Source organism: Nansenia antarctica, assembly GCF_963989245.1.
Source record: "Nansenia antarctica genome assembly, chromosome: 2".
Lineage (NCBI taxonomy): Eukaryota > Metazoa > Chordata > Actinopteri > Argentiniformes > Microstomatidae > Nansenia > Nansenia antarctica.
The window spans coordinates 32,003,710-32,013,709 of record NC_137675.1 but is presented as its reverse complement, the minus strand read 5'-3'; the positions used below and the strand labels follow the sequence as shown (position 1 = coordinate 32,013,709).

The window sequence follows — 10,000 nt, the reverse complement described above, 5'->3', positions numbered from 1 at the left end:
CGCGAATTTCCCCATGTCAGCACCCCACAGACATAAAGATTTTCGTTACGACAGACTCCAAACTCTCTAGTCTCGTTCCCCACGCTTCTTGATTGGCGAGCAGGGTTGCCAGATGGGAATGACATTTTCCACCCTAACCACAGTCTAAAACCGCTAATTTCACCAAACAATCTGGCAACCCTATGGTTTCTGGTCGGAAGTATTGAACGCATTTCACATTTACGATTGCCGGCCACGCCCATTTTCCGAGCAGGTTGCCGGGAGAGTATTGAACGCATTTCACATTTACGATTGCCGGCCACGCCCATTTTCCGAGCAGGTTGCCGGGAGAGTTGATTGCACAATTGAAGAGAAGTGACTCTTAACACACCTCACACCACAGGATTTTGTTATAGGAAAATGTTAAGAGCCATCTGATAACAGGGCGTTTTCTGTTGTTTTCAGACAACCCGAAAATCGGGCCAAAACCGGCCCAAAAAATCCTTATGTGTGTACCCCGCATTAGGGGATAGTTTCTTAGGGGATAGTGTCTTAGGAGATAGAGTCTTATGCGGGGTACACACATAAGGAGTTTTTGGCCGGTTTTGGCACGATTTTCGGATGTCTGAAAACGACAGAAAACGCCCGGTTATCAGATGGATCTTAACATTTTCCTATAACAAAATCCTGGGGTGTGAGGTGTGTTAAGAGTCAATTCTCTTCAATTGTGCAATCAACTCTCAACTCTCAACCTGCTCGGAAAATGGGCGTGGGGAATGACAGATTCCGGACTCTAGAGTGTCGTTCCCCAAGCCAGAAATCTCGCGTGAACCCATCCTTTTAATATTGCCTTTAAATTACAAAATAATTAAATTAAGATTATATAATGATTAAAGCACTTTGAGCCGCAACGTTTGCAGGAAAAGCGCTATACAAATAAAGTTATTATTATCTAACGTAGTACCCTGACTAGTCAGCTCGCTTCCTGATTGGCGAGCAGGGTTGCCAGATGGGAATGACATTTTCCACCCTAACCACAGTCTAAAACCGCTAATTCCACCAAACAATCTGGCAACCCTATGATTTCTGGTCGGAAGTATTGAACACATTTCACATTTACGATTGCCGGCCACGCCCATTTTCCAAGCAGGTTGCCGGGAGAGATTGACTCTTAACACACCTCACACCCCAGGATTCTGTTATAGGAAAATGTTAAGATCCATCTGATAACCGGGCGTTTTCTGTTGTTTTCAGACATCCGAAAATCGCTGAAATCGCAGAAAATCCGTATGTGTGTACCCCGCTTTAGGGGATAGTGTCTTAGGAGATAGAGTCTTAAGCGGGGTACACACATAAGGAATTTCAAAATCTTAACAGAAATCTTATCTGAGACAGACCCCACACATGAAGAAACAAAATCTTGGATTTGAACAGCCTTGATCGTGTTGTGTGTGGTGTGCGCCAATTTCCCCATTTCAGCACCCCACAGACATAAAGATGTTCGTTACGACAGACTCCAAACTCTCTAGTCTCGTTCCCCACGCTTCTTGATTGGCGAGCAGGGTTCCATCACTGTGAATATGGTGGTCCTTAAAATTACTTTAAAAATGCTTTTATTGAAATAAAACCTATGCTGATTCTGTTCAATCCTTTACTCCCTTTGAGTTTGCGGGATCCGTTTTAAGTAGAATACACACAAAAAATAAAAAAGGAAGAAGCGGGGGGAGGAGGGGTGGGGGCGCTCTCTGATTGGTGCATCTGGGTTGCCAGATGGGAATGACATTTTCCACCCTAACCACAGTCTAAAACCGCTAATTTCACCAAACAATCTGGCAACCCTATGGTTTCTGGTCGGAAGTATTGAACGCATTTCACATTTACGATTGCCGGCCACGCCCATTTTCCGAGCAGGTTGCCGGGAGAGTTGATTGCACAATTGAAGAGAAGTGACTCTTAACACACCTCACACCCCAGGATTTTGTTATAGGAAAATTTTAAGATCCATCTGATAACCGGGCGTTTTCTGGCGTTTTCAGACATCCGAAAATCGGGCCAAAACCGGCCAAAAACTCCTTATGTGTGTACCCCGCATTAGGGGATAGTGTCTAAAGCGGGGTACACACATAAGGAATTTCAAAATCTTAACAGAAATCTTATCTGAGACAGACCCCACACATGAAGAAACAAAATCTTGGATTGAACAGCCTTGATCGTGTTCTGTGTGGTGTGCGCCAATTTCCCCATTTCAGCACCCCATTGACATAAAGATTTTCGTTACGACAGACTCCAAACTCTCTAGTCTCGTTCCCCAAGCCAGAAATCTCGCGTGAACCCATCCTTTTAATATTGCCTTTATGGATATGATTTTGTTTGTGGTTTATTTTCTCTTATTGACATGCATTAAGTGTTCCTTGATGTTTATTTGAAACATAAATATTGACGGGAGTGGAACTATGTACAAGCCTTCTGGGCTTCGTTCCCTCCTTGCACAATCTCTTGTGTGCTAAATAAATAAACTAAACTAAATTACAAAATAATTAAATTAAGATTATATAATGATTAAAGCACTTTGAGCCGCAACGTTTGCAGGAAAAGCGCTATACAAATAAAGTTAATATTATTATTATTATCTAACGTAGTACCCTGACTGACCTGTACGAGACAACCATGTGCGACAGTGCAAATAAAGTGCCGAATAATGAAAAGAAGAAGTCAGCTCGCTTCTTGATTGGCGAGCAGGGTTGCCAGATGGGAATGACATTTTCCACCCTAACCACAGTCTAAAACCGCTAATTTCACCAAACAATCTGGCAACCCTATGGTTTCTGGTCGGAAGTATTGAACGCATTTCACATTTACGATTGCCGGCCACGCCCATTTTCCGAGCAGGTTGCCGGGAGAGTTGATTGCACAATTGAAGAGAAGTGACTCTTAACACACCTCACACCACAGGATTTTGTTATTGGAAAATGTTAAGATCCATCTGGTAATCGGGCGTTTTCTGTCGTTTTCAGACATCCGAAAATCGGGCCAAAACCGGCCAAAAAATCCTTATGTGTGTACCCCGCATTAGGGGATAGAGTCTTAGGGGATAGTTTCTTAGGAGATAGAGTCTTAGGGGATAGTGTCTTAGGGGATAGTGTCTTAGGGGATAGAGTCTAAAGCGGGGTACACACATACGGATTTTCTGCGATTTCAGCGATTTTCGGATGTCTGAAAACAACAGAAAACGCCCGGTTATCAGATGGATCTTAACATTTTCCTATAACAGAATCCTGGGGTGTGAGGTGTGTTAAGAGTCAATCTCTCCCGGCAACCTGCTCGGAAAATGGGCGTGGCCGGCAATCGTAAATGTGAAATGTGTTCAATACTTCCGACCAGAAACCATAGGGTTGCCAGATTGTTTGGTGGAATTAGCGGTTTTAGACTGTGGTTAGGGTGGAAAATGTCATTCCCATCTGGCAACCCTGCTCGCCAATCAAGAAGCGAGCTGACTTTGTCTTAATAATAATAACTTTATTTGTATAGCGCTTTTCCTGCAAACGTTGCGGCTCAAAGTGCTTTAATCATTATATAATCTTAATTTAATTATTTTGTAATTTAAAGGCAATATTAAAAGGATGGGTTCACGCGAGATTTCTGGCTTGGGGAACGAGACTCTAGACTAGAGAGTCTGGAATCTGTCGTTCCCCACGCCCATTTTCCGAGCAGGTTGAGAGTTGATTGACAATTGAAGAGAATTGACTCTTAACACACCTCACACCCCAGGATTTTGTTATAGGAAAATGTTAAGATCCATCTGATAACCGGGCATTTTCTGTCGTTTTCAGACATCCGAAAATCGTGCCAAAACCGGCCAAAAACTCCTTATGTGTGTACCCCGCATTAGTCGATAGAGTCTTAAGCAGGGTACACATATAAGGAATTTCAAAATCTTAACAGAAATCTTATCTGAGACAGACCCCACACATGAAGAAACAAAATCTTGGATTTGAACAGCCTTGATCGTATTGTGTGTGGTGTGCGCGAATTTCCCCATTTCAGCACCCCACAGACATAAAGATTTTCGTTACGACAGACTCCAGACTCTCTAGTCTCGTTCCCCACGCTTCTTGATTGGTGAGCAGGGTTGCCAGATGGGAATGACATTTTCCACCCTAACCACAGTCTAAAACCGCTAATTTCACCAAACAATCTGGCAACCCTATGGTTTCTGGTCGGAAGTATTGAACTCATTTCACATTTACGATTGCCGGCCACGCCCATTTTCCGAGCAGGTTGCCGGGAGAGTTGATTGCACAATTGAAGAGAAGTGACTCCAAGAGAAGTGAAGCCATCTGATAACCGGGCGTTTTCTGTTGTTTTCAGACATCCGAAAATCGGGCCAAAACCGGCCAAAAAATCCTTGTGTGTACCCCGCATTAGGGGATAGAGTCTTAGGGGATAGTCTTAGGGGATAGTGTCTTAGGGGATAGTCTTAGGGGATAGTGTCTTAGGGGATAGTGTCTTAGGGGATAGAGTCTTAGGGGATAGTCTTAGGGGATAGTGTCTTAGGGGATAGTCTTAGGGGATAGTGTCTTAGGGGATAGTGTCTTAGGGGATAGAGTCTTAGGGGATAGTCTTAGGGGATAGTGTCTTAGGGGATAGAGTCTTAGGGGATAGTCTTAGGGGATAGTCTTAGGGAATAGTGTCTTAGGGGATAGAGTCTTAGGGGATAGTCTTAGGGGATAGTGTCTTAGGGGATAGAGTCTTAGGGGATAGTCTTAGGGGATAGTCTTAGGGGATAGTGTCTTAGGGGATAGTCTTAGGGGATAGTCTTAGGGGATAGAGTCTTAGGGGATAGTCTTAGGGGATAGTCTTAGGGGATAGAGTCTTAGGGGATAGTGTCTTAGGGGATAGTCTTAGGGGATAGAGTCTTAGGGGATAGTGTCTTAGGGGATAGAGTCTTAGGGGATAGTCTTAGGGGATAGTCTTAGGGGATAGTGTCTTAGGGGATAGTCTTAGGGGATAGTCTTAGGGGATAGTCTTAGGGGATAGTCTTAGGGGATAGAGTCTTAGGGGATAGTCTTAGGGGATAGTCTTAGGGGATAGTCTTAGGGGATAGAGTCTTAGGGGATAGTCTTAGGGGATAGTGTCTTAGGGGATAGTGTCTTAGGGGATAGTGCAGAGCTCGACATTAAAGCTTGTCCGCTTGTTCGGGACAAGTACATTTTATGTTCGGACAAGTGGACTTCCTCCTGCAGTTGAGTGAAGTCAAAACAAAGAGAAAAGAAATAAATTGTATTAGGGTTTGTAATATCCACAAAAAATGAATTCCTCCTTCAGTTTTCCGATCAGAAAAGTAATAAATGTTTTAATGAGCTATGCCGCACCTCATTCTTGCTGTCTATGAGGCGGCGTAGTTTGTAATAGTAGTAGTTTGAAATTCTAATGCTATTGCATGCGCATGGCCGTTATTAACTCCACTGCCCGCAAAAGTGCCAACCTTCTTGACCGCGAAGTTGGCTTGTGGACATTTTAAGTCCGTATAGAAAGAAACCGACACCTTACTCAAGCCAGCAAGCACGATGTTCCTTCAAGCACCTAAAACTGGCCAGGTGCCAGGAAAAGCGGGAAATGCAAAATGTCATCGGACGAAACACCAGCACCATTGCTGGTGTTCTGCCAATGTCTGCTGCCTTGTCAATGTAGCTGCCTTGTCAATGTAGCTGCCTTGTCAATGTCTGCTGCCTTGTCAATGTAGCTGCCTTGTCAATGTAGCTGCCATGTCAATGTAGCTGCCATGTCAATGTAGCTGCCTTGTCAATGTAGCTGCCATGTCAATGTAGCTGCCATGTCAATGTAGCTGCCTTGTCAATGTATGCTGCCTTGTCAATGTCTGCTGCCTTGTCAATGTAGCTGCCTTGTCAATGTAGCTGCCTTGTCAATGTAGCTGCCATGTCAATGTAGCTGCCATGTCAATGTAGCTGCCTTGTCAATGTAGCTGCCTTGTTAATGTATGCTGCCATGTTAATGTATGCTGCCATGTCAATGTAGCTGCCATGTCAATGTAGCTGCCTTGTCAATGTAGCTGCCTTGTCAATGTCTGCTGCCTTGTCAATGTATGCTGCCTTGTCAATGTAGGCTGCCATGTCAATGTAGCTGCCTTGTCAATGTAGCTGCCTTGTCAATGTAGCTGCCTTGTCAATGTAGCTGCCTTGTCAATGTCTGCTGCCTTGTCAATGTATGCTGCCTTGTCAATGTAGGCTGCCATGTCAATGTAGCTGCCATGTCAATGTAGCTGCCTTGTCAATGTATGCTGCCATGTCAATGTATGCTGCCTTGTCAATGTAGCTGCCTTGTCAATGTATGCTGCCATGTCAATGTATGCTGCCATGTCAATGTAGGTGCCTTGTCAATGTCTGCTGCCATGTCAATGTCTGCTGCCATGTCAATGTCTGCTGCCTTGTCAATGTATGCTGCCTTGTCAATGTCGCTGCCTTGTCAATGTATGCTGCCATGTCAATGTATGCTGCCTTGTCAATGTATGCTGCCATGTCAATGTAGGTGCCTTGTCAATGTCTGCTGCCATGTCAATGTCTGCTGCCTTGTCAATGTATGCTGCCTTGTCAATGTCTGCTGCCATGTCAATGTCTGCTGCCTTGTCAATGTATGCTGCCTTGTCAATGTCGCTGCCTTGTCAATGTATGCTGCCTTGTCAATGTATGCTACCATGTCAATGTAGCTGCCTTGTCAATGTATGCTACCATGTCAATGTCTGCTGCCATGTCAATGTCTGCTGCCTTGTCAATGTATGCTGCCTTGTCAATGTCTGCTGCCATGTCAATGTCTGCTGCCTTGTCAATGTATGCTGCCTTGTCAATGTCGCTGCCTTGTCAATGTATGCTGCCTTGTCAATGTAGCTGCCATGTCAATGTCGCTGCCTTGTCAATGTATGCTACCATGTCAATGTAGCTGCCTTGTCAATGTAGCTGCCTTGTCAATGTATGCTGCCATGTCAATGTAGCTGCCATGTCAATGTAGCTGCCTTGTCAATGTATGCTACCTTGTCAATGTAGCTGCCTTGTCAATGTAGCTGCCTTGTCAATGTATGCTGCCTTGTCAATGTAGCTGCCTTGTCAATGTAGCTGCCTTGTCAATATATGCTGCCTTGTCAATGTATGCTGCCATGTCAATGTACGCTGCCTTGTCAATGTATGCTGCCATGTCAATGTAGGTGCCTTGTCAATGTATGCTGCCATGTCAATGTATGCTGCCTTGTCAATGTCTGCTGCCTTGTCAATGTCTGCTGCCATGTCAATGTCTGCTGCCTTGTCAATGTATGCTGCCTTGTCAATGTCGCTGCCTTGTCAATGTATGCTGCCTTGTCAATGTATGCTGCCTTGTCAATGTATGCTGCCTTGTCAATGTATGCTGCCTTGTCAATGTAGCTGCCTTGTCAATGTAGCTGCCTTGTCAATGTATGCTGCCATGTCAATGTATGCTACCTTGTCAATGTATGCTGCCATGTCAATGTATGCTACCTTTTCAATGTCTGCTGCCTTGTCAATGTCTGCTGCCTTGTCAATGTATGCTGCCTTGTCAATGTAGCTGCCTTGTCAATGTATGCTACCATGTCAATGTATGCTGCCTTGTCAATGTAGCTGCCTTGTCAATGTAGCTGCCTTGTCAATGTATGCTACCTTGTCAATGTATGCTGCCTTGTCAATGTATGCTGCCTTGTCAATGTAGCTGCCTTGTTAATGTAGCTGCCTTGTCAATGTATGCTGCCGTGTCAATGTATGCTACCGTGTCAATGTATGCTGCCTTGTCAATGTAGCTGCCTTGTCAATGTATGCTGCCTTGTCAATGTATGCTGCCTTGTCAATGTAGCTGCCTTGTCAATGTAGCTGCCTTGTCAATGTATGCTGCCTTGTCAATGTAGCTGCCTTGTCAATGTAGCTGCCTTGTCAATGTAGCTGCCTTGTCAAACAATCTATGTCCGCTGAGTAGTGGAGCGCAGGGTATATTGTCACACGCTGTCTAACGTTTACTGGGCACAATACATCACAATGGTATAAATGTCATACCAAACGAAAGAAGGAAGTCTTGGGTGCATTTTTTGTATTGATTATATCTTCATGTCTTATTTCAGTACAGAGTTGTAGACCGTTAAATAGACAGTGTGCATTTGTGACAATTTGCCCCATCAGCGGGGGCCTATGTCGGGCAAGTTGTCACATTGGATTATCAACAAATAAGAACACAACAAATTAATTGTGAATATTGATCATAATTTCAAATGAAATAACTCAAAATTAAAACAATCATGCCTAGAGAATCTGGCAAATCATGCCTTTGAATCAGAACATTGCTAGGGACAGCTCTGTGGTTGTGTGGTATTAACAGACAGAGTTCCCACGGGTCCTTGAAATCCTTGAAAGTTTGTGAATTTGAGAAAAAAGAATCAAGGCCTTAAAAGTTTTTGAAAATAGACATGGGTCATTGAAAGTGCTTGAATTCCTCTCTCTCTCTCTCTAAAAAAATAATATATATGTCCTTATTTCTGAAAGAAAAGCACAGTTTTTTTCAATGAAGATAACATTAAATTAATCAGAAATACACTCTATACATTGTTAATGTGGAACATGACTATTCTAGCTGCAAACATCTGGTTTTTAATGGAATATCTACATAGGTGTATAGAGGCCCATTTCCAGCAACCGTCACTCCAGTGTTCTAATGGTACATTGTGTTTGCTAATTGCGTTAGAAAGCTAATGGATGATTAGAAAAACCTTGAAAACCCTTGTGCAATTACGTTTGCACAGCTGAAAACGGTTTTGCTGGTTAGAGAACCTATACAAATGGCCTTCCTTTGAGCTAGTTGAGTATCTGGAGCATCACATTTGTGGGTTCGATTATACTCTCAAAATGGCCAGAAAAAGAGAACTTTCATATGAAACTCGACAGTCTATTCTTGTTCTTAGAAATTAAGGCTATTCCATGTGAGAAATTGCCAAGAAACTGAACATTTCCTACAACGGTGTGTACTACTCCCTTCAGAGAACAGCACAAACAGGCTCTAACCAGAGTAGAAAGAGAAGTGGGAGGCCCCGGTGCACAACTGAGCAAGAAGACAAGTACATTAGAGTCTCTAGTTTGAGAAATAGACGCCTCACAGGTCCTGAACTGGCAGCTTCATTAAATGGTACCCGCAAAACGCCTGTGTCAACGTCTACAGTGAAGAGGCGACTCCGGGATGCTGGCCTTCTAGGCAGAGTGGCAAAGAAAAACCTCACCTGAGACTGGCCAATAAAAGGAAAAGATGAATATGGGCAAAAGAACACAGAGGGACAGAGGAAGGTTGGAAGAAAGTGTTATGGACAGACAAATCGAAGTTTGAGGTGTTTGGATCACACAGAAGAACATTTGTGAGATGCAGAACAAGTGAAAAGATGCTGGAAGAGTGCCTGACGCCATCTGTCAAGCATGGTGGAGGTAATGTGATGGTCTGGGGCTGCTTTGGTGCTGGTAAGTTAACGTGGGATATTTGTACAAGGTAAAAGGGATTTTGAATAAGGAAGGCTATCACTCAATTTTGCAACGCCATGCCATACCCTGTGGACAGCGCTTGATTGGAGCCAATTTCCTCCTACAACTGGACAATGACCCAAAGCACACCTCCAAATTATGCAAGAACTATTTAGGGAAGAAGCAGGCAGCTGGTAGTGGTATTCTGTCTGAAATGGAGTGGCCAGCGGAGTCACCAGATCTCAACCCCATTGAGCTGTTGTGGGAGCAGCTTGACCGTATGGTACGCAAGAAGTGCCCATCAAGCCAATCCAACTTGTGGGAGGTGCTTCAGGAAGCGTGGGGTGACATTTCTTCAGATTACCTCAACAAATTAACAGCTAGAATGCCAAAGGTCTGCAATGCTGTAATTGCTGCAAAGGGAGCATTCTTTGACGAAAGCAAAGTTTGAAGGACAAAATTATTATTTCAAATAAAAATCATTATTTTTAACCTTGTCAATGTCTTGA

General features: G+C 43.8%; 1 protein-coding gene across 1 annotated transcript in view; it reads left to right on the top strand.

Annotated features, from left to right (window-relative positions):
• The window catches only part of brat1 (BRCA1-associated ATM activator 1), a gene marked incomplete at its 5' end in the record, with an annotated part of 25,525 nt that overhangs the window by 5,296 nt on the left and 10,229 nt on the right, over nt 1-10,000 (top strand). The gene's annotated exons all lie outside the window — the stretch shown is intronic.